Below are 26,526 nucleotides of genomic sequence, written 5' to 3'. Positions count from 1 at the left end.
CATGCTCGTATATTATGTTCGAGTCCCCGTTGTTGCATTAGTCACGGCTGTTAGACCACGGGGACTCGAACATATTATTCGATCACACCCAAGATACTCGAATAACACCCAAGCGTGCTCGGATAACACGTTATCTGAGCCGTTCACTCATCACTAGTCAACACTAGTCTGTAACTGTGTCTTTGGGCTCACTCACATGAGCGTATACATCGGACGAGTGCTATCTGACTGTTTATGAGATAACATTTGTACCAATGTTACACTATGGGGAAGCGCTGATCAGCTGTTTTTTCTCACGGTGATTCGGCATCAGAAGAAAATCGCAGTATGCTGCAATATGCAGCTCAAATCGTTTGACAGCGGCATTTAACTAGTTAATAGGTGCGGGCAGATCGCGATTCTGCCCGCACCTATTATGGGCACATGTCAGCTGTTCAAAACAGCTGACATGTCCCGGCTTTGGTGCGGGCTCACCGCGGAGCCCTGCATCAAAGCAGGGGAGCCGGCATCGGACGGTATAGTACGTCCGATGCCGGTAAGGGGTTAAGACCACTAACAACTAACTGTCACTAGATGAGTGGTCATAAACCATGGATACCTAAGCTACTGCAATGCCCTGTAGATGGGGTAGGCGACATAGCTTTATCAGAAGAACTATACTACATTTCTAATTCGAGCTACTTGCTAATATTATTATTATTATACTTACTACATATTGGGATAGGATCTTAGAGATGGGAATACACCTTTAAGTTCATGAGAGCCCATGTCCATTTTTTTAACGCATGAGAAAAACAGACTAAATTTTGGTGGGATTTATTTGATTTTCAGTTTTTGTCTTTGTGTTTGTTTTTACCATGACTTATTCTTGTATGGAAAAAAATGGCAAGCTTCTTTTAGCCATTAGAATAACCTGACAGCATTGGGAAGACACATGGATGGCATCTGGGTGCTGTCCATTATTTCACAGTCCCATTGATTTAAATGGGCGATTTTCGTCTACAAATCTGAAGAAAATCGGACATCTTTGGCTTTTTTTTGCTGACTTTCAATCTTAAAAGAAAATCGATATGTGAACATGCTCATAAAATATAATGGATACATCATCTATCCATGAAAACAATGGACAAAGTACATATGTGATACGCAGTGGTGTGAATGAGACCTTTTCTGTTTTCCACCTACAGATTACTGTTATACACTGAACAGTGCTGCTGAATACGCCTGGGTACACTGGGCATCCTCTCTGGGGGAGATGGCAGCAGGGCAGGTTGACTAAGATAACAATAACAACATACCATAAGGATAACCCACGAGGTGGGGCATGGTGCCCCAGATCGATGTCAATTGACAGTCGTTTTGTATTTCTTCCATTTTCTTACTATTGCACCAACAGTTGTCTCCTTCTCACCCAGCGTCTTACTTATGGTTTTGTAGCCCATTCCAGCTTTGTGCAGGTCTATGATCTTGTCCCTGACATTGTTAGAAAGCTCTTTGGTCTTGCCCATGTTGTAGAGGTTAGAGTCTGACTGATTAATTGAGTCTGTGGACAGGAGTCTTTTATAAAGGTGACTATGTAAGACACTGTCTTTAATGCAGGTAACGAGTTGATTAGGAGCGTCTAACAGGTCTGTAGGAGCCAGAACTCTTAATGGTTAGTAGGGGATCAAATACTTATTTCTCACTTCAAAATGCAAACACATTTATATAATTTATACAGTGCGTTTTTCTGGATTTATTTCTGATATTCTTTCTCTCATTGCTAAAATTAACCTACTCTTAAAATTATAGACTGTTCACGTCTTTGTCATTGAGCAAACTTCCAAAATTTTGGCAATGTAATACTGTATATGCTCACTAATGATGAGTGAACGTGCTGGGGACTCGAACATATTTTTTGAGCATGCTGAAGACACTCGGTTAGGGCCCGAGCATGCTCAGATAACACCTTAAAGCACCACTTCAATGTTTAATTTTTTAATCCCTTTGTTAGGGATCGTGTATGTGATGCATTTGGTCACATACTCAACAGTAACCATCTTTGCCATTTTCAAACCTTCTTTGGCACCACATGACTGTAGTTGTGACTGGCCATATCACACAGTGGTTGCTCCACAGCCTTGTTATGAGTCCCATAGAATTGTATTGAGAAAAGTGACCTTCAGAGCACACAATGATCCAGCAGCTTACAAAAGAGTGACCGGAGCGGGGCTGATAACAGATGGAGATGCAGGAGAGTATACAACTATATCCTTTACACTTACATTCAGGATCTATAACAAAGAGATCGAAGACGAAAAAGTCTGGAGTGCCTTTTTATTGGGTTTTTATTTGTTACACCAGTGTCTTTGTAAAAAAGGCACTATGTACATAATCAATGTAGTGAGGAGTAATTGCACCATATTGACATTTTTATATAGGATTGTGTATCAAAATAATAAGATATACCAATAATATGTTTCTTTTACAGTGGTTCCCATCCCATACAGAAATACCTACATGATGCAGTCCATACAGTTGTGCCATATAGAAATGTACAGTCATAGCAATGTTATATCATATGTAGTGCAGCGGTGTCCACACCGTACAGTAATGAGGCAGTGACCCAAGAAAGTTCAAAGCAAACGTGTTTAATGTCCAAAAACTCACACAAAATGAAAAGCACAGGATATTCTCCGGATTGCAGTCGGGGCGTCAAAACAGTTCGTACCCGAGACCGGTTGCCATGGGCAACTGCACCACCATGTCATGATGAGGAGTGCCAGGCGTTTGCTGCTCTTGGCTCTGTGTTACCTCACCCATGCCGGCTGTTGCAGAGCCACCTGCTCTGCCGCTTGCAAACAAACAGTGACAACCCCAAACCCTTTACTGCAGGGTTTTAAAATGGAATCTGTGGCCATGGGCCACTTGTAAGACCCGGCCTGGAGGGAGCTAACTGCCCCACTACCATCCTGTAGTTTTTTCCATCCTGTCATTTTCTGAAATCTGCCTTGGGCAAATAGCTTGTCCAAGACAACGCAATAAAAACTTAATTTTATTCTGCATTGCAACCACAGCTGTATCTATTATTGCAATGCACTCCAGTGGCCTTAAAACGCTTCCGGGGGGGGGAGGGGGGACACAAAGCGTCCCTCGCATATAATACCCATCACTGCCTCACACATGTTTTTCAAGCTTTAATGCCCTATAAGAATTACTTTATAATAAGAAGGCACATGGAGTATTACAGAAGTATTATGGTATTATTTGAAGTTTTGATCATCTTTATCAAGTCTTACTGAATATATAGACTTGATAATAAATCCCATAGTGAATGTATTTGTCTTTACTTGGTTTGGTCTCCAAGAATCAATGTCACATTAAAAAGCACTGAGGTGCATATACCCTGCTATAGTCAGAATAATCCATAGTTCAGGCAGAAACTAAAAGTAATTGAAGACAGGTCAGTCGTGTCACTCTTTACAGACATTGTAATATAAGTCATTTATTAATGCCCCAAATCGCCAGCAGCTCTGTGAGAACTAACATTATATTATTAGTATGCCACGTGATTGTAACAAGGGAACCTGTCAGTGTGATCAACAGCCACAAACCATATATAGTAAATAGGCAAGGTCTACGAAACTAAATCCATCAACACTTTATATCTTCTGTCTATTGCCACATTCCCAATGAATAAGTGTTTAAATGGATATGCAAATGAGCCATTAAGTGCTCTGGGCATGATCAGAGCACTTTAGGAATCTTTACCTCCCGAGATTATTTCTCCACCTAGCACCGGCCTCTTTAGCTTGATTGATAGCTGCCTGACTGCCACCTGGTGCCTGATGTCACACAGACAGTGAGGAATCAATCAATCTAAAGAGGATGGTGTTAAGTGGGGAAACAATCCCAAGAAGCTGAAGCTCCAAAGTGCTCGGTCATGCCCAGAGCATTGAACACCTCAATTGCTCGTGAATTATAACACTTATTTCTCTGTAATGCAGTAATCGATAGAAGATATACAACTGTTACTAGATTTAGCTTCGAAAGACCAGTATGGCGAAATATATGGTTTGGAGGTGGGTTTCTCTTACTGACAGTTTCCTTTCTAAAGGAAACTATAATCAGAAAATTACTTTTTGTCAAATCCGGTCTTTGTGTTGCACGTGTTTTTTTTTTATTTTGTAATTTTTTTTTCATATCACAATCTTTATTAAAAAACTACTCTTTCTCTTGTAATTTTCTCACTGGCCACTGGGTCTTTTTTAGACTCATAGGGTACCGTCACACAGTGAAATTTTGATCGCTACAACGGTACGATCCGTGACGCTCCAGCGTCGTAACAATATCGCTCCAGCGTCGTAGACTGCTGTCACACTTTGCAATGTACGACGCTGGAGCGATAATTTCATGACGTATGTGCGATGTAGAAGCCGTTGGTTACTATGCACACATCGTATACGATATATGTTACACCATGCGATCATGCCGCCACAGCGGGACACTAGACGACGAAAGAAAGTTTCAAACGATCTGCTACGACGTACGATTCTCAGCGGGGTTCCTGATCGCAGGAGCGTGTCAGACATTGCGATATCGCTCGAACGTCACGGATATATCGCTCGAACGTCACGAATCGTGCCGTCGTAGCGATCAAAATTTCACTGTGTGACGGTACCCATACTTCCTGTCTTTTTAGGAAGAGTTTTCTGCACTTCCATTATCATCAGAGGCAGGATTACAATGATAGATTTACACAGCTGGTAACAAAGGATACACTTAAAACAAAAGGTGATTTCACAGCTGACCCTGCTCCCCTTCCTTCAAAATGACCCTTTGCACATGCTCATTAGGTACTTCAAAACAAAACATAGGGACTATAACTGATTATTGTGGTTACAGTATGTACATGTGTTGTTTCCTGAAACAACAAGAAGTTAGAGTCTAAAAAAGCCTCAGAGGCATGTTTTTTAATAGAGTTTGTGACATGTAAAATAAAATAAATTGCCAAAATTCTTTTAAGAAATATAATTTTCACAAAAACCTTATTATAGTTTTCCTTTAAGAGAATACAGCTTTTAGCTGTATGGCGCAAACATGGTCTATAAGAGGCTTATAGTCTGTACAGCATCATCACATTAGATACAAAGGCAATCTGTCTGATGCAGCCATGTGTCTGAAGTTGTAAGATTTGCCAGGTTTATTAGCAGTTTGGACTGTGGCATAGCTATTGTTTAGACAACCTGTGCACATAATTTGTATAGCGATCCATTTTTAGTGCATGGTTTTGCATAGTCTTTACTCATATTGCCTAGTGAATATATATTTGGATAGTACGCAGAAAGCCTCCTCAGTCATCTGCATTCGACCCATAAAACATCACATGTTTGTGCAGCAAATCAAGAGTGAAGTACTATGCAATAGTACTGGACACAAAATGGTGAATGTCTCTTACCATGCCATCTAAATCTGCCAGTCGTATACCGTATTTTTAGGACCATAAGACGCAGTTTTTTCCCAAAAATTTTTTGGAAAAATTGGGAGTGCGTCTTATGGTTGCTATATACTTACAAATCCTGTGGCTGTGGCAGTGCAGCAGAGCTCTGTAGTGTGGCGGTGGCAGCTGTGCTCTGGGGCAGTGGCAGCGGCTCTCTGTGCTCCATGGGGGGCTCCACCGGCATTTTGTCAAAGCCTGGAGGCCCCCACACATCTGTTGCTACCATGTTGTGGTGGCCTCCAGGAACATGGCCGCCGGGAACATGGCCGCCGGGCTGGAGGTGGTGTATGCTCAGATTCAGGAGATGAGATCTCACTGCCGAGATTTGAATCTGAGCATGCACCGCCCCCAGCCAGGCGACCATGTTCCCGGAGGCCATGTTCTCGGAGGCGACCACAACATGGCAGCAATGGATGTGCGGGGGCCTCCAGGCTTTTATGAAAGGCCAACAGAGCCCCCCACGGAGCACAGAGAGCTGCTGCCACTGCACCGGAGCACAGCCCCTGCCCTGGAGCACAGTCCTCCTGCCCCAGCACAGAGCCCCAGCACAGAGTCCCTGCCAAGCAGAGAGCCACAGCACAGAGCCCCTGCCCCAGCACAGAGCCCCAGTCACAGAGTCCCTGCCCCAGCACAGAGCCACCGCCATGGCACCAGCTTGGGATCAGATTTCCCAGAGGCCACTGCACCAGCCTGGACCACCGAACGACCCCTGTGACCACTCCTCTACTTGTTCTGATCCCTTCCCTGGTAAGCTGAATTCAAACTGTAAGACGGACCCCCATTTGACACATTATTTTTTATTTCCCTATTTTCCTTCTGAAAATTTGGGGTGCGTCTTATGGTCCGGTGCGTCTTGTAGTCTGAAAAATGCGGTATGTTTTATCTCAGACTCAGGCTATGTGCACATGATCAGAAATTGCTGCAGGTTTGACGCTGCGTACTTATACAGCTTCCAACCAGCAGCATCCAGATGTTACAGCACATGTGTCTCCGCAATAGAAGTTTCACCAATAGCATGTATTGGACGCGGTGAGTTCAGTGAACCCATGCGGATTCACCTGTGTTCAATAGATGGCAGCGCTTTGGATGCAGCGGACACACAGCTTAATAGTTTTTTTTTACTTACAAGATTACAAAACATTATACACAAACAATACTTGTTCAGTAGACTCTTCATTACATACCTAATGCAATAATAAACTATTGGTTATTGATGTTGTATAATTATTACTAACCAAGTCTGGCTTCTACTTAGACACTTATAGGACACTTACATTTAATTTTTTTGCTATAAATACAACACACTGATTTATACTAATATGGGTTAATTTTTTTTGCTAGTCTGCTCTGATTTTATAAAGTATCATATTTGGTGTCAAACGGATCAAACCCAACGTACACAAGCCAGACATTGCAGATTATTATTATCATTTATTCCATGGCGCTTTACATGTGAGGAGGGGTATACATAATAAAAACAGTACAATAATCTTAAACAATACAAGTCACAACTGGTACAGGAGGAGAGAGGACCATGAAAACAACCCAAAAACCTACTCCTATTGTGATCAATGAGAAACCTGTATTGCTGATTATATTTTTGGGGATTATCTCTCCTCTGATTTGAAAACAGTTTCAATAAGTGACAAGAATAAGACCATTCAGTATTTGATCAGTGTTTTACATCAGTATTTGTAAGCCAAAACCAGGAGTGGGTGATAAATACAGAAGTGGTGCATATGTTTCTATTATACTTTTCCTCTGATTGTTCCACTCCTGGTTTTGTCTTACAAATACTGATGTAAAATACTGACCAAATACTGAACTTGGCCTTAGACAATCTGCCTGCAGAATCACGGCAGCTAAAAAGGAAAATCTGAGAAGAAATCCTAGCACCAGTAAACATGAAAACTGCTTTTGGTTTCACATTGTCATGTAATTAGATGAGCAAACTCGAATGTAAAAGTTCGGGGTTGTGCCGATGCTAAACTACAGACACGGACTTCTCCCGGAAGTCCGTTTTAATGTTTGGAGCGCCCCCAGACACAGGGCCACGCATTCTCAGTACCGGGCCTCTCTGGTTCGGTTCTGGGGATGTCACGGTGGCTAGACCCGGTCTGCGACCCTGCTAAGGGGCGTCCAATAAAGGTGGTACAGTCTGTCAGGGATTCGTGATGCCACCTGTGGTGTTCGGTCAGGGTGACCGACGCTGCTGTGGGGTCCACTGGGGTGATGGAATGGCAGCTAGATGGTATACCTTCCCACAGGTGAAGTATGTCCCCAGGGCTTCCCAGTAAGGTGGATGGTGATGGTGTGAGGTGCAGTCAATAACGAGGACACAAGGTTGCAGTCTCTTTACCTCTTTACTGAAGGCTTCAGGATCCGCAATCCAGAGTACGCTTAACAGGGCTATCTGAGACCAGCCGGTCCGATGAGCACTTCCAGAATTCCCTTTGCAGGTGGAAATCGTTGCCTACCAATAGCGCCTGTGTGTTGTAGTCCTACCCTGCTGAGCATTCGGAATAGTCCTCACAACTTCTGTTCTCGTTCGTTCGTTCTTTCTAATATGTTCCAGATGTTTCTAGTTCAACGTCCCCCAGGTATGTTATGGCTAGGACGCACCGGTATGACGGGAAGGCCTGGAGGTCTTCCGGGACCTTAACCCCTTCATGACCTTGGGATTTTTCGTTTTTCCGTGTTCGTTTTTCACTCCCCTCCTTCCCAGAGAAATAACTTTTTTATTTTTCCGTCAATTTGGCCATGTGAGGGCTTATTTTTTGCGGGACGAGTTGTACTTTTGAACGACATCATTGGCTTTAGCATGTCGTGTACTAGAAAATGGGAAAAAAATTCCAAGTGTGGTGAAATTGCAAAAAAAGTGCAATCCCACACTACTTTTTTGCTTGGCTTTTTTGCTAGGTTCACTAAATGCTAAAACTAACCTGCCATTATGATTCTCCAGGTCATTACGAGTTCATAGACACCTAACATGACTAGGTTATTTTTTATCTAAGTGGTGAAAAAAAATTCCAAACTTTGCTAAAAAAAAAAAAAAAATTGCGCCATATTCCGATACTCGTAGCGTCTCCATTTTTCGTGATCTGGGGTCGGTTTAGGGCTTATTTTTTGCGTGCCGAGCTGGCGTTTTTAATGATAGCATTTTGGTGCAGATACGTTCTTTTGATCGACCGTTATTGCATTTTAATGCAATGTTGCGGCGACCTAAAAAACGTAATTCTGCCGTTTCAAATTTTTTTCTCGCTACGCCGTTTAGCGATCAGGTTAATGCTTTTTTTTAATTGATAGATCGGGCGATTCTGAGCGCGGCGATACCAAATATGTGTAGATTTGATTTTTTTTTATTGATTTAATTTGATTGGGGCGAAAAGGGGGTGATTTAAACTTTTATATTTTTTTATTTTTTTCACATTTTTTTAAACTTTTTTTTTTAACTTTTGCCATGCTTCAATAGCCTTCGTGGGAGGCTAGAAGCAGGCACAATGCGATCGGCTCTGCTACATAGCAGCGATCTGCTGATCGCTGCTATGTAGCAGAAATGGAGGTGTGCTGTGAGCGCCGACCACAGGGTGGCGCTCACAGCCACCGGTCATCAGTAACCATAGAGGTCTCTAGGACCTTTATGGTCACCATCCTGACGCATCGCTGACCCCCGATCATGTGACAGGGGTCGGCGATGACGTCATTTCCGGCCGCCCGGCCGGAAGCGGAAGTTAAATGCCGCTGTCTGCGATTGACAGTGGCATTTAACTAGTTAATAGGTGCGGGCAGATCGCGATTCTGCCCGCGCCTATTACGGGCACATGTCAGCTGTTCAAAACAGCTGACATATCCCGGCTTTGATGCGGGCTCACCGCGGAGCCCTGCATCAAAGCAGGGGATCTGACCTCGGACGTACTATCCCGTCCGAGGTCAGATAGGGGCTAGAGACGCACCTCTCCCACTGTTGCCCCCTATGTCTTTGTAGGTGTTTAGGTGAGACAACCAACCTATAATTAACTGTCCTGCGGAGTTTGAAGTAAGGCGCAGAGTCAGTTACTCTCTCGGTGTTCCGGCCACCGGCTACGCGCCTCAGTAGAATGTTGCCTCGGTCTCACGGCACGACTCCTACTGGCTCTCCTTTGTGCTTGATCTCATTTCTCACTGTCTCACAATATCCTTTGCTTCATGTCTCTTTCCTAGGATACCGCTATGGGGTGTGCAGGCGCGGTTCCGTAACGTTCTATTCTGGTCTCTAGGTGCATGCCAGGTTCCCACGCCAGACAGGGACCCCCCTGTGTCTTCTCCCTGCAACACCCCCTGCCACAGGATGTTGCCTGAATCCAACCCAGTCAGCTTCTGACTAACTTTCTATCCAACTCCTAGTTTTACCAGTGTGAGGAGGGGCCCAATAAATAAAGCCTTTTGCTCCCCCTAGTGGCCAGAGTGTGAAGTGTAATGTGTGCTGGTGATACCTGTTCAGTAGAATTCCTTCAGTGCCAGATGTACCATGTCAGACGTACCATCACTCCCCTTAGTGGCAGAGTGTCATACTGCAACGACCAGATCTCTGGGGCGCTGCATGTTCATAGTTCCATGAAAAATATTTAGAATTGAGAGTCCTCAGTGGTTAATACCTTTTAATGGCTAACTGAAAAGATGGTAACAAATTGCAAGCTTTCGAGACTACTCAGGTCTCTTCATCAGGCAAAGACTAAAAGAAATTCTGAAGAATCACATATTTATGCACAACATAGCACAGACAAAAAAAAATGGATAAGACAGGTGACATGAAGAAGAATTACCATGAGTGATAAACAGTTATGTCCATAAATATTGGACCAGTTCTTAGATAAGGAATGTTTTATTGTCCTCTGATTGGGGTCTGGTTCTGTTGTGATGACCCCTCATAGTCTGAGGGGCAAGTTCCTTAGTTGACGTAAAAAGACATAAATCCATGCGACACATTCATTCCTCCACTAAGGCATAGCTCTATGGGAAGTTTCCTGCTCCAAAGTTCGTGTCCCCATTGTTTTGAATGGGGTTCAGGTTCTGGTTCAAGTTCGGGTACAGTTCTGGTACCCAAACCGGACTATGGACTAAAGAGCTCGGGAACCTGAACTCAAACTTTTGCTGCACTGCTCATCCCTATCTGTAATCTCTTAAAAAGTTGACATTGTACCTTCAGGTTGGAAACATAAAATCCTGAATGTAAGAGAAATTAGGAATAAGCTAGATTGAGTTTGCAATAAAGATGTACTTAATCCCAAAGGGCAATTTTATTTTGGCTTTAGTTAACAATACTGAGGAAAATTTTTGCATACTGTCTAAAACAAAAATTGTGAATTTATTATTGCTGCTAATCATAGATTTTGTTTCATATTCTGCTCTTGAAAAATGATAACTGGGCTGTGAAAAGTTGCTATGGACAAGGGAAGTTTGGCTAACATAGTCATTGAAAATCTAGGGCTATCCACACATATACAATAAAACTTGGATAACATATCAAATGTCATCTGCAAGGAGGCAAAAATAATTATGACAGATTGTTTCTAAAAAGGTTTTGGGGCTGATCTCCTGGACAAAATAACTCTAGAGGCAGATTTTCAGAGAGATCTATCACTGGTCCCCAGATCTTAAGAGCTCCTTTACTTTAAGAAAAGATTTCTCTGGAATAAAACATCAGATCACAGATATCAAGGTATCATTTGTTAGAGGTCGAGTTCCCGCCTCTGCACAGCGGGAATCTCGGGCCATCTCCACTGTGGTCCCCCATTCTTCTTCTGCCGCAGTGGAACCTGCTCAGCGGAGACATCGGTCCCAGCGTCTTGCTCAGTCTCACTCTGTGCAAAGGGTTACTGCTGCTTTTCCAGCTTCTGCCATTAAAGCCAGTGCTGGGCAGCGGCGAGCAGACGCTTTTGGGACTAAGTCCTGCTTTTCCCTTTCTGAGCATGCCCAGGGCAAGATCTCTCGTTGGAGATCGAGGGTCACATGCTCAGATACTGCAGCAGATCCCATTGGTCCTCCAGAAAGGTCCTGAAGGTGCTCAACTTCTGTAGCAGCCTCCCATTGGTCCTTCTGGGAAGGTCCTGTACATGCTGCAGCTATAAAAGGTTCGCATGACCGCACAGCCATGTGCTAGTGTACATTTGAAAACGTATGTGTGTTGATGAGTGCGAGTCGTTCTTTAAACATCCCCTTCCTTGTGTATGATTGTTCGTGAAAGGCGGATGTATGCTATCTAGCGCCCGGCTGAGCTATCAGCAACTAGCATAAGCTACAGCGTCTCAGCAAAAAAACATACGTACAGCGTCCATTGCTGTGACCGCCAGTGCGGCGCCGTGCATTACAAAGCGCTTTCCAACCCAAGCCTGGGTGGTTAGTGGCGCTCGCACTCTTGTGCTTCAAACTTCTTTAGTTTGTTCTGACACCCAGTTGTGGTGTCGAGCACAAGTGGTCTAGACGAACCCAATCCCGTGTCTTGGAACTGGGTTCTGTGACCTCTTGCTTGTGCTATTGGTGCGGTTCTATGGTTCTGTGACGTAGCAGAGTTTGTTTCCACCGCCATATAGTGCCGCCATTTGCCAGCAGCGGGTTCTCCCGCACGGTGGACCCCGGAATGCAAACGCACCTTATCATTTACTCGGTGCGTTCCACCAGTCTTAACATCATTTTATTCAGTTTCCCATGAGGTTCATGCCCGTATAGGTGGCTTAGAAGGGTTGATCCTACTGACAGATTCCCTTTACCTTGTATAATATCTGAAAAACAGACCTCAGCAGCATTAGGTGCTTGTGCAACACTTTACTTTCTGCTTGTTCTGCTAATTCTATCGTAACTACTAGCGGTGCTTCATTTTTTTCATCTTTTTTTTCATTTTCTCTATTCACGGTTGCACTTATGATCGGAAAATGATGTTTTCTTTTGCTAACAGATCACTATTTAATTGATCTAAATTAGACATTTTCCTCAATATATAATGGATGTTGTTCACTACAGGGAGTACTTGAACACAAGATATAGCACATCCAAGGTTTTGGCACACAAAGTCTTTAGATGCCGATATACCTGCTAAGATGTGCCAGAGAAAGACGCTTCAGAACACACTAGCATCTTTTGTTCTTAAGCATCTTTTATTACATCTTTTTCATTTTCACAGGTGGGTTTAATTTGAGACACTTTGGTCAAGTCACTTCTTTTAGCCACTTCACAGCTTTCGAAGCCTGAAGCGGTTAAACAAAATTAAAACATATGCACAACAAGCCATTTTGACATTGCAAAGCATGTCTACATAGTTAATAGCATTTTCAAAGCGCTTTTCCAGGCAGATATTGTTGAAATAGTATTTCATCCTTTCATTGAAGCAATTATGAGAATAATCCTTCTGCTTTTAGGCTGTGAAAATAATTATTAAAAAATTATAGATGGTAAGGAATATAGAGAAGTTCCTCTGGGCAGTTATATAAGTGGCTAGTTTACATTCCTGTGAATAGACGACCCTAGCCCAACTGTCCGATATAAGAATAACTATACGGGACACAGAAACACAGCAGCAAGCAGGCGTCACAGGGTATGTGTGCTTACTTTTCTAGTGTTCCACACTGCGCTACACAGAGGCCTAGTGTGCAGCCCTAGAAACTACATATACAGTCATGACTGAAAGTGTTGGTACCCTTGAAATTGTTCCAGAAAATGAAGTATTTCTCCCAGAAAATTATTGCAACTACACATGTTTTGCGACACACATGTTTATTTCCTCTGTGAGTACTGGAACATAAAAAAAAAACCAGAAAAAAAGGCAAATTGGACATCTTTTCACACACAACCCCCAACAATGGACCAGACAAAATTGTTGGCACCTCTCCAAAATTGTGGGTAAACAATTTTGTTTCAAGCATGTGACGCTCATTCAAATGCACCTGTGGCAAGTGACAGGTGTGGGCAATATGAAAATCACACCTGAAATCAGAAAAAATGGGGAGAAGTTGACTCAATCTTTGCCTTGTGTGTCTGTCTGTGCCACACTAAGCATGGAGAACAGAAAGAGGTGAAGAGAACTGTCTGAGGACTTGAGAACAAAAATCTGAGAGGGTAGAACCTCTGTTTGCCTCTATATATAATTTGAGGTATATATAGACACAGTAGGGTCTACGCCAGCCTTATCTTGGCTCTTTAAACACTAGATATGATAAGGCTATGTGTATGAGTTTACTGCTGTAGTCACAATTACAGTAAAAAGGTAGATTTTCTAACACTGCATACAATAATTTAGTTCATTGAGCATTAAAGTAAAATGCAGCTCAGTGTTCCAGCTTATATGCTTTGAGCCTACATGGATCTTAATCGGGCAGTTTGTTGAGCTTATGCTAATTTGAGTACATTTCTCCTTGCTACACTAGCTGTTTAGTTGGATACACACATCAAACAATTGTCATCCCAATGTTCATTTGATAGCCAGTTCTATATCTTCTGACCCTCCATACACATGCACCCTTGGGTTGGCCGAGCATGCATGTCTTCTGATTAGGAAGACAGGGGTAAGCAGAGACAGACTCCTTCAGTGGCTATTTACCTCCCCTAAAAGTAAAAGCATCTGGCATTGAAATTCAAAATGCCTGATCTTTTTTTTGCCCCAATACCATCTGTCGGAAGACATAGTAGATGCCCGGGTTCGTTGTCTATGGGACTGAAGGAGATTTCATAGTACACCACTCAGCCATCAGTAGCAGTCACGCAGACTGTGAATCTAGAGGGGGTGCACATGCTGCATGCTGGACCTCGGCTCTACTCAGACCAAGCACTTCAGACCCTTGTGCTTGGGATTAGTGGAAGTCCTATGGTCATCGAGTTAATATCACTTCTCCTAGCACATGAATTGGTGATAACTTGCAAACTTGTTACAGAAATTTGTTTAACAAATCCCTTATTGTGTGAATTTAACCATAGATTTTTCTAAACCAGAACATTACCTCTACTACCTCATGTACCTAAACAGTGTCTCAGAAAAGTCAATTTATTGTGTTGCAAGAAAAAAAAAAGCTATAAAATGGTTAGCAAAAAGGGCAATATATTGCTGTTATGTGAATACAAGAGGCTTATTAAACTCAGAATCTCAACTCTGGAGTAGGCAGAAAATATAGGAATTGGCCAGTACTACCTAAAGTAATAAATGAACATACAGGTGAAAATAAACCATGGCTGCATTACAAAGGTCCTTATACAAACACTATGCAGCAGCACTCTCCATACATTATATACATGAACTTCAGTATTGCTGGACACGTAAAAACATGAGCTTCAGGCTGTAACTAAGGACCAGTACCAAGATAAGTTACTTAACTTTTTATATAGCATATATATTAAATATATTTCAAATGTAAACATGTTTAGTAGAATTTGTTATATTCTTTACCTATAAACTTACCATATTAAGAATATTTACAATGGTCAAAAAAGGGTCATCTGTTTGTCCTCTAAGACAAATGACATTCTCAATTCCTACACAGAAGTACGCCTACAGATTGCTATACATTTTGCAGCATTTGATTCACGCAATCTTGATCACAACATACAATACAGCATGATTAGGTCATTTGCCTTTCTAGCTCCCCCATGAATTGCCATGTTCCCTTAAAAAATTGTAATAAATAGCAGGTGTTTATAATGTACTAAATGTCTGTTCTCATCCATCCATAGGCACATGAAGCTAAAAATATACGTACTCGCCATTCATTCCTGACACACAATGCACTTTAGTTGAAGCGAAGGTGGATTTCCTTACCTTTCCTAGGTAAATTCAGTCCAGGTGAGCTGCTATCTGCTCTGCCATCTCACCTGGGGCTGCGAGACGTGGCCACGCCTGCCTTTCTAATGATGTCAGTCTCAAAATAAACATCTTCATCAAATATATGTGAGAGTTAAGCTGGCAGATCATGTTCTACAGGAGCACGCATAAAAAAAAAAATTCCATAGCAACAAAGATGACAGCATGACAACCGTTGTTACTACTGCATAAGCATTAAAAAAAATACTCTCAAAAATACTCCTACACAAGAACGCTCTAAAGATATCGGGACAGTGGACACAGAATACATCTCGAAGGATATTTGTATTGCCACTAAATGAAAATTGAATTTCTAAAATGCCAGAGAGGAGATATTAAACATAGCTGTAATGTGTGACTGACAGATCGGTGTAGTACATCTACATTACTATGACTATCATTCCTTCTGTGCAGCAAGAAGTTAGGATGTGCAGGAAAGCAACGTCTGTCAAACTTCTCCCAGTGTTGTATTGCAATAGTCAGTCAATGTCAAAGCCGAAAGCAAGGTATATTAATAAAATCATGCTAGAATGGAGAATGCAGCTGTGATAATTCAGGTGGAATGAAGAATACAGGATCATAGAATGGTAGACTTGGAAGGGACCTCATCTGGTCCAATCCTCTGCTCAATGTAGGATTCACTAAACCATCCAAGACAGATGTCTGTCCAGCCTTTATTTGAAGACTTCCATTGAAGGAGAACTCACTACCACTCGTGGCAGCCTGTTCCACTCATTGATTATCCTCACTGCCAAAACACTTTTTTAAATATGTAATCTGTATCTTCTCCCTTTCAGTTTAATCCCATTGCTTCTAGCATTTCCATGTTCAAATGAGAATAAGGATGATCCCGCTACACTGTTACAGCCCTTCAGATATTTGTAGACAGCTTTTAAGTCTCCTCTTAGTCTTCTTTTTTTGCAAGCTAAACATTTCCAGATCCTTTAACTGTTATTTGTAGGTCATAGTTTGCAGAACGCTCACTATCCTGGTAGCTCTTCTCTGAACTTGCTCCAGTTTTTATATATCTTTTTTTACAATGTGGTGCCCAGAACTGAATACAGTATTCCAGATGAGGTCTGACCAAAGAGGAGTAGAGAGAGATAATTGCTTCACATGATCTAGACTCCACGAGTTATGCTTATCTTAATACATCCCAGAACTGTGTTTGCCTTTTTTGATGATGCATCGCACTGTTAACTCGTGCAGTTTGTTATCTATTCGTATACCAAAGTTTTTTTCCACACGTGCTGTTGCTTAGTTTTATTCCTCCCTGTCTATAGATGTAATTTTTGTTTTTCTTGCCCAGATGTAGAATCTTGCATTTCTCCCTGTTAAATATAATTCTATTAGTCACTTCCCATTGTTCAAGCTTCTCTTGATCCTTCTGAATCCTTTCTCTGTTTCCTCTACTGTTAGCTATTCCTCCTATCTCTGCTTCGTCTGCAAATTTGATTATCTCACCTTTGGCTCCCTTATTTAGGTCATTTATAAAAATGTTGAATGATATTGGGGCCACAACAGAGCATTGTGGTACCCCACTTGAAACACTCTTCCAATTGGATGTGCAACCATTTATTATCACTCTTTGAGCCAGTTTTGAATCCATCTAACCCTATCCTTGTCAATGTCACGCTTGTCATTTTTTCAATAACGATATGCTTTGCTGAAGTCGAGATATACTATATCTGCTGTCCTGATCCACCCAGTCAGTGATTCCATTATAGCAGGAAATTAGATTTGTCTTGCATGACTTGTTTGCTACAAACCCATGCTGGCTCTGGTTAATTACTGTATTCTTATCCAAGTACTTGCATACATGCTGTTTAATAATTTGTTAAAATATCTTTCCTGGTATAGAAGTAAGGCTCACTGACCCATAATTTCCAGGCTCCATTACCTTTCCTTTTTTGAAGATAGGGACAACATTTTCCCTTCTCCAGTCTTCTGGGACTTCTCCTGTTATCCAGGAATTTTCAAAATATTCTGGCTAGTGGTTCAGCCATTTTCCTCTGCTAACTCTGCTAACTCTTTCAGTACCATAAGATGTAATTAATCTGGACCATGAGGTTTAAATTCATTTAAATTAGTTAAATCCCATATATTTTCTTTAGATTTGCCTCCTCTTTCCATTTAATATGTTTTTTCCTTGTTATCAAGTGATTAAGCTGTATGTTCATCCATCCTGGTCTCTTTAAATGCTTCCAATTCTTTCTTCTTTTTGGGATTGTTACTGATTGTCCAGTGAGAAGTTCATTTAGCAAAATCTCCAATCCTTCTTGAACACTTCTGTCCTTTAGAACATCCAGCCATTGGACCTTTCCTACCCTCTTTATGAGTTCATTAAAATCTGCCTTTTCTGAAGTCCAACTTTAAAGTCTGAGACCTTGCAGGTCTTCCTACTCTTGTAATCCAAAATTTGAGGATAGAATGATGGCTGCCCCCTGCTGAGGAGTTCTTTTGGCATTTTTTTCTGATAAGGTTTTGCAAATCATCCAGTGGGAAAAAAGTTGTATGTTTATATCTTACTTCTTTGAGTAATCCTTGTATAATATGGTCTAAACTTACTACTGTCAATTCTGCAAAGCACCATATGGCAAAAATCCACTTTAACCACTTTTCGACATTGTTTTGAATAGCTGACATGTGCTTCAAACAGCCGCTGGTGAAATCGCGATCCACCCGTGGCTGTTAACCTGTTATAGGCTGCTGTCAATCTCTAACAGCGGCACTTATCTCGCTCTTACCGTAAGCGTGTTGGAAATCCCGCCCATCGGTGACCACGACACATAACCATGGGTCCACCGATGAGTCAGCATGACAACCAGAGGTCTGAAGTAGACCTCTATGATTGCCATTGCCGTATTGCTATGAGCACAACCCTGTGGTCAGCGCTCCAAGTGAGCATTTCTGCTACACGTAGGCAATCTGATCAGTAAACAGTAAAAAAAATCAAATAAACACATATTTGGTATCGCCACATTCAGAATCGTCTGATTTATCAATATAAAAAATTAACCCAATCGCTAAACGGCGTAACGAGAAAAAAATCAAAATGCCAGAATTATGTTTTCTTGATAGCCACTATCTTGCAATAAAATGCAATGACGGGCAATCAAAATGATATCTATAAAAACATCAAATTGGCGTGCAAAAAATAAAACCTTCAACCTCAGTGTCTCATCTTCGTCTTGACATTACCCCATAGATTCACTATGGGGTTAAGGTCAGGTGAGTTTGCTGGCTAATCAAGCACAGTGCTGCTGTTGTTTTTAAACCATGTATTGGTACTTTTGGCAGTGTGAACAGGTGCCAAGTCCTGCTGGAGAATGAAATTTCCATCTCCAAAAAGTTTGTCAGCAGAGGGAAGCATGAAGTGCTCTAAAACTTCCTGGTAAATGGCTGCACTGACTTTGGTCTTGATAAAACACAGTGGACCTACACCAGCAGATGATATGGTTCCCCAAACCATCACTGATTGTGGAAACTTCACACTACACTAGACCTCAAGCAGCTTTGATTGTGGGCCTCCCCACTCTTCCTATAGATCTGGGACCTAGTTTTCCAAATAAAATGCAAAATTTACTTTCATCTGAAAAGAACACCTTGGATCACTGAGCAACAGTCCAGTTCTTTTTCTCCTTGTCCCAGGAAAGATGCTTCTAGCATTGTCTATTGGTCATGAGTGGCTTGACAAAAGGAATGCGACACTTGTAGCCCAAGTCCTGGATATGTCTGTGTGTGGTGGCTCTTGAAGCAATGATTCCAGCAGCAGTCCACTCCTTGTGAATCCCCCTAAATTTTTTGAATGGGGAGGAAAAGTTATCATGGTCTTAAGAAACGCTGAGGCAAAATGGGACAAGGCAATTAAAAATTTAAAAATTAAAACAGATCTTTATTAAAACACTCCACAACATGTTTCAATAGCGGCACACTATCTTCATCAGATGGAGTAACATTCCATTAATATGCTTGGATACAGCACTCTGAACAGCCAGCTTCTTTAGCAATGACCTTTTGTGGCTTACCCTCCTTGCGGAGTGTGTCAATAACTGCCTTCTGGACATCTGTCAAGTCAGCAGTCTTCCCCATGATTGTGGAGCCTACTGAAACAGACTAAGGGTATTTGTCCACGGGCCGGATTACATCTGGATTAGCTGCGGACTGAATGCTGCATACAACCGCAACGTTCAACCCGCAGCGTCCAGATATTACAGCATAGTGGGGGGAATTTTATAAAATCTTGTCTCCACTATGCATGCGAACACGCATCCGGCAGCCCTGCATTTACAGACTTGAGGTGCGTCTTTTTAGAATGCAGCATGTCTGTTTACCTTGCGGTGATGCTCCGTCGCTGCAAGGTAAATAACAGGGTCCTATGTATAGGGTGCGGTGATTCCGGATGTGTGCAATGAACACATCCAGAATCACCGCACATACAGAAGGGGGCGGCGCTTTGGGGGAGCGGCTTTTCTGCTCTGTCCAAAGCGCTGACTGTTAGGTGTCAAGTTCCCACCGCTGCACAGGGGGAATCTTGAACCACCTCCGCTGTGGTCTCCCATTCTCCTCCAGCCACAGTGGAGCCTGCTCAGCAGAGACATTGGTCCCAGTGCCTGGCTCAGGCAGATACTGTGTGTTTGGTTACTGCTTCCCTTCATTGTAACCAGCATTGATCAGGGGCGAGCAGGCGCTCCTGGGACTAAGTCCTGCTTTTCTTCTTCTGAGCATGCCCAAGGGACAACCTTTCATTGGAGGTTGGGGGTCACATGCTCAGGTCCTGTGGCATCTCAAATTGGACCACTAGGAATGTCCCGGAGAGCTACAGCTATAAAAGGTTCGCATGGCCACACGGCCATGCGCTAGTATAAACCTGTTATCGTGTGTGTGGATGTATGCCTGTATCTGGTAAATGCTCCTAAATCATACCCCTTCCTAGTGATGTTGACTGCTCGCGAATGATGGAGCTACCTAGCGCCTGACAGTGCTATCCTTAACACAAGAGCACGATCCTTACTGCGTCAAACCAGCAGGGACCGCCAGTGTGGCGCCGAGCCCAATTAGTGCGCTTTCCTAGCCCTAGTTAGGGTGGTTAGTGGCATCCGCCAGAGTGGCGCTGCACGCACTCTGTGCAGTAATCTTTTATTAGTCCTTACAACCGGTCAGTGTAGGGTGGGAAATCTTGCTTGATCTCAACATATGACTCAGGGCGCCCTTAGGCGTGGGCTCAAAATTCACCGAGGGTCAGAGCGAGATCAATCACCAGCATAGTGGAGGTGAATTTCATGGATCCCACTAGCATCCATCTGCTGCACCCTGTGGACGCAGTGTTACCTTTGTTTTCCCTGCAGCTCTGTGAAGAAACAGAGTTTGCATCAGTTCATACCGGGTGATGAAACCCGTGTTTATTCTGGAGTAGTACCGCCATATAGTGCCGCCATTACCTAGCAGCAGGTTCCATCTCTGCACGGTGGATTCCCGGCTGCGAATGCACCTTATTACTATCTTTATATTTATTTGGTGCGTTCCGCCAACCAGACAATCTGGACCGTGGACATGCACCCTGTCAATTAATCTAATTTACTGCGATAATGACTTTTGGGTTTTCATTGTCTGTAAGACATAATCATCAACATTAACTGAAATAAACACTTGAAATAGACCACTCTGTTTGTAATTACTCTATATACAGTGGGGCAAAAAAGTATTTAGTCAGTCAGCAATAGTGCAAGTTCCACCACTTAAAAAGATGAGAGGCGTCTGTAATTTACATCATAGGTAGACCTCAACTATGGGAGACAAACTGAGAAAAAAAAATCCAGAAAATCACATTGTCTGTTTTTTTAACATTTTATTTGCATATTATGGTGGAAAATAAGTATTTGGTCAGAAACAAAATTTCATCTCAATACTTTGTAATATATCCTTTGTTGGCAATGACAGAGGTCAAACCTTTTCTGTAAGTCTTCACAAGGTTGCCACACACTGTTGTTGGTATGTTGGCCCATTCCTCCATGCAGATCTCCTCTAGAGCAGTGATGTTTTTGGCTTTTCGCTTGGCAACACGGACTTTCAACTCCCTCCAAAGGTTTTCTATAGGGTTGAGATCTGGAGACTGGCTAGGCCACTCCAGGACCTTGAAATGCTTCTTACGAAGCCACTCCTTCATTGCCCTGGCAGTGTGCTTTGGATCATTGTCATGTTGAAAGACCCAGCCACGTTTCATCTTCAATGCCCTTGCTGATGGAAGGAGGTTTGCACTCAAAATCTCACGATACATGGCCCCATTCATTCTTTCATGTACCCGGATCAGTCGTCCTGGCCCCTTTGCAGAGAAACAGCCCCAAAGCATGATGTTTCCACCACCATGCTTTACAGTAGGTATGGTGTTTGATGGATGCAACTCAGTATTCTTTTTCCTCCAAACACGACAAGTTGTGTTTTTACCAAACAGTTCCAGTTTGGTTTCATCAGACCATAGGACATTCTCCCAAAACTCCTCTGGATCATCCAAATTCACTCTAGCAAACTTCAGACGGGCCCGGACATGTACTGGCTTAAGCAGTGGGACACGTCTGGCACTGCAGGATCTGAGTCCATGGTGGCGTAGTGTGTTACTTATGGTAGGCCTTGTTACATTGGTCCCAGCTCTCTGCAGTTCATTCACTAGGTCCCCCCGCGTAGCTCTGGGATTTTTGCTCACCGTTCTTGTGATCATTCTGACCCCACGGGGTGGGATTTTGCGTGGAGCCCCAGATCGAGGGAGATTATCAGTGGTCTTGTATGTCTTCCATTTTCTAATTATTGCTCCCACTGTTGATTTCTTCACTCCAAGCTGGTTGGCTATTGCAGATTCAGTCTTCCCAGCCTGGTGCAGGGCTACAATTTTGTTTCTGGTGTCCTTTGACAGCTCTTTGGTCTTCACCATAGTGGAGTTTGGAGTCAGACTGTTTGAGGGTGTGCACAGGTGTCTTTTTATACTGATAACAAGTTTAAACTGGTGCCATTACTACAGGTAATGAGTGGAGGAAAGAGGAGACTCTTAAAGAAGAAGTTACAGGTCTGTGAGAGCCAGAAATCTTGATTGTTTGTTTCTGACCAAATACTTATTTTCCACCATAATATGCAAATAAAATGTTAAAAAAACAGACAATGTGATTTTCTGGATTTTTTTTTCTCAGTTTGTCTCCCATAGTTGTGGTCTACCTATGATGTAAATTACAGACGCCTCTCATCTTTTTAAGTGGTGGAACTTGCACTATTGCTGACTGACTAAATACTTTTTTGCCCCACTGTATGAGTTTCACTTTTTGTATTGAAGAACTGAAATAAATTAACTTTTTCATGATATACTAATTTTGTGAGAAGCACTTGTAATTGATCATGTGAAGGCAACCAGGACTGTGAAACAGAACAGTATCCGAAGGCTATATTCACTCGACGAGTGCTGTCAATAGAAAAATCTGACAGAATGCAAAGCAATGCTATTCAATTAATCTGAATAAAATTGTAACACGCATTGGTTAATTCCATATTTGGGATGAGACTCGTCTATTCAAGTCTATAGGTGCATAGAGAAAATTGAATGCCATACAGGTCATCCATATAGCATTCAATGATTAACGTAAGCAACAATTTTTGGTCTTGTAAATTTCATTAATTGATAATGTATAAAAATGAGTGGCATTCAGATAACAATACAAATGAAAAATTGTTTGTTTTTCTTGAATTACGGTAATTTAGCTTAAGCCAGGATCACACAAATATATAAAAAATTGTCTGAGTTATATCCAGATATTTTTCTTTTGCCCATTTGTCATCCGTCAGTAATCTGTGTGCAATCCGTATTTATACAGCAGCAGTTTTTTTAAATTAAATACAGTATGCAATGTAAAAAAAAATAGCTGGATATTTGCATCCATTTTTATATGCAGGTGGGATTGATGAGTCTCATATGATAAATGGAATAAACTTCTGCATACTGTGATTTTTTTCACGGCCATATTGGTCCGTGAAAAAAAAATGTTCCTTTGAACTGCCCGATTGAATAAAGCACTGGTTTGAGGATTGTCTGTGTGCCATTTGTTTTTAATGAACAGCAATCTGACCAAAATACATTTGTGGGAACCCAGTCTGAGGGTACAGTCAGATGGCCGTATAAATTAGACCGAGATCGGAACACAGGGCACGGACTGACCGGTGGCTCTCCTGACTTGAGCGTGACAGCTTCATGAATTTCTATGCAACTGTCACATTCGGGTCTAGAGAGCTGCCAGCCAGTCCTTGCACTGCGTTCTGATCTCAGTCCGATTTATACGGCTGTCTGACTGCGCCCTAACAATAAATAAATTACACACTGCTAAGATTCTGAATATTAGATCCCACAGTAGTTTTTTATATATGCCCTGGACAACCCCTTTGTGGACAAATCACTACAAAAATGTTATTTGTTTTCTATAACCATGGAAACACATATCCCTAATTAGGAGCTGTAAACATATTTTTGTATTTTTTATATGGATTTTTGTTTTGGATGCACTGTACCAAAATTAAAAGAGGCAAAATTGTGCATAATCTTAAAGAACTATACAAATGGGTTAATAAAAATGGTTGTGAGAGAAGGAAAAAAATAAGTAGAAAAGAGTAAAATCTTTGAAGAAGTCACAGCCCACATTTAGTCTGTTTCTAATAGACCATTTCAAAGTGGTGCACAGAACATATTGTCTGAATAGAAGTTACCATGTGCAATTCGAGCCAAATCATTTAGTACTTACTGAATTTATTAATGCTAGCTAGAAAAACAGAGCTAGTCATAATTAGCAGTAAAGTGACCACTCTACAGCCTCCTTTATACAGAAGTGGAGATGCCAAACTTTCACTTTTTTTTACTGGATGACTTAGCCAAAAAATTTCAGACAGCATAAAAAGTTACTAATTACCATAATTGGAAATCTACAAATGAATCACAGTTAAATCATCTCCTGAGCAGATATTTATAAGAACGAGTTAGTAGCATTTACTGTGAACTATAAAATGGAGAAAAAATGTCAACTTTCCTAAAAGTCACATATTTAACTATTTACAGATCGAATTATGATTTAAAACAACAGGCTGCGGAATATGTTGGCACTATATAAATAAAATTATTATTATTATTGTTATTAACAGGCCACTTCGTATATATCTCTGCAATGATGTTATAGAATGTCACTGCAAAGTCAGCATCTGCACAGAGGTAATGTAACTGTCGGAGCAAAGAGGCATCAGTCTGAGATGGAAGCCCTCATAGAGAAAGCAAATATAGTTTATTACTATCTCTGCAAATTCCCAAACAACTCAAACAAAAAAATAAAAATGTTAAGGGTCTCTGAAAATGGTGACATATTCCAAAATTATATTTTTCTTAACTTAAATGAAAAAAATAAAATATCTTGATGAGTTTGTTATTGCCATAAACATACTGGCCTGGAGAATCATGATTAAGAGTAGTTTTTACCACATAATGTACACCATAAAAACCAAAAACCCTGACGGAATTAGATTTTTTCACAATTTCACTGCATTTGGAATTTTTTTTCCATTTACCAGTACACTGAATGTTAAAATGTTTGACATAATTCAAAACTACAAATTGCTTGTAAAAAAAAAAACTAGCCGGGGTATGGCTATGTCAATGGAAAGATAAAAAGTTATGACTCAAATTCGAAAATTGGCTGCCAATGGTAGGGGTTAAAAAGGCTACTGCTGATAAAAAATACACTTGCTATGGAGGGATGTACTAGGTGTATAACAATGTTTAGTGAGGAAGTATATGTCAAAAGTAACACCACCATGACCGTCAGGACCAAGGTTTCCCAGCAGAACATTGCCCAGTGCATCACATTCCTCTACTGGGTTTGTACTCCATCATTGCCTGCATTACATTTTTCAGCAATTTGTGTTACAGTACCTTTTCTGTCAGATTGAATCAATGAGTGGCTGATATGGGGCCAGTGAGTTGCCTTGACACCGGCATCGTACTTTCAACTGCATCTAGGTCCTGGTCTTGGATGCCGATACAGTTGAAAACAATGATGGGAGAGGGAGCAGTCAACTGACGAAGCCTCTCCCATCATTCCCCCTCTGTGTTTGACGTCTGTGACGTCTCAGTGCAGAGGGTGCGTCCTATGTGATGATGAGCAATGCAGAGGGTCAGAAAATGCACGGCAGAGACAGGAACAGTGGGGACCTACAATACTGTATGGAGATCTACATGGGAACTATAATAATGTTTGGGGGACTATATGGGGCCCTTGATATTCATAATAGTGTATGAATGGCAATGTTGGGCCCATAATACTGTATGGAGGACTATGTTGGGCACATAAGACTGTATGCAGGACTATGTGGGACCCATAATACTGTATGTAGAACTATATGGAGTCCATATCGATCCTTTAAAGACCTTTGCCACATGACTTAGAATAAGATTCCAAAACAGACACTCCATTTGCAGACATATTTCAGGGTGTTTGCTCCTCATGAGTGAAAAGCACGAGATCTCACTTGGCTAGGATAGAGATGTCTAACAGCACGTCTAAGAAGGAACGTTTTCCTTGTGGAGAGTGACAAGCCAGTGATTAGCATCAAACATGCAATGTATAGCCTTAACCAGAAGCCAACCTTTTCTCTTTTCAGGTATGAAAATAAGAGTTTTATGTGTGAGAAGTAAAGGATCAAAGGGTAACGCTTTCTACATTTTACAAGGCTGAACCAGTGGATGCACTATACACCTGACAGTGGACATGGAGAGAGCAGCTGAAGAGGCTGATAGTCACATCAGACTTTTAACATGTGAGTTTAATAGATAAAAAAGATCTTTTATGGCTGTAGTTTAACTAAGTGGAGAAATCACAAGCTGTGACTTAAGCCTGGATACAAACGGAGCAACTAGTTCTGATTTTTGTGCCTTTCATTGGCATTTTTAAGCAATTTTTTTTTCTGTTTGTAGTTGAAGGTCATTTCCATGTCAACTGTTCATGGCTGCGATGGGATTATTTGTCTCTATGGGCTGGCCACAGGGGGTCAGGACTTTGAAAACACAGTCAAGTTGATATGCTACACTTAAATAGCATTGCAAGGTGAGCTACACTAGTTCTGTTAATTCCACTCATGGTCTTCTGTATTTAATTTAGGAAGATGAGCAAGAATTTCCACAGTTAGCTGCTCAAACATTGGCAATACAAAGAAA

General features: G+C 41.7%; 1 protein-coding gene across 6 annotated transcripts in view; it reads right to left on the bottom strand.

The window, feature by feature from the left end:
- Positions 1-26,526, bottom strand: part of DLGAP1 (DLG associated protein 1) — a 937,306-nt gene that overhangs the window by 665,674 nt on the left and 245,106 nt on the right. The window contains exon 1 of one of the 6 annotated variants that reach the window (XM_069731140.1): positions 15,258-15,452. The exons of 4 other annotated variants lie outside the window; for them this stretch is intronic. The gene's annotated coding sequence lies outside the window, so the exon portion shown is untranslated. Of the gene's footprint in view, positions 1-15,257; positions 15,453-26,526 lie in introns of those variants that run through there. One more of the 6 variants, XM_069731142.1, reaches the window with a different exon arrangement.

This window comes from Ranitomeya imitator, chromosome 6 (assembly GCF_032444005.1).
Source record: "Ranitomeya imitator isolate aRanImi1 chromosome 6, aRanImi1.pri, whole genome shotgun sequence".
NCBI classification, from domain to species: Eukaryota; Metazoa; Chordata; class Amphibia; order Anura; family Dendrobatidae; genus Ranitomeya; species Ranitomeya imitator.
This window is presented reverse-complemented; position numbering and strand designations above follow the sequence as displayed.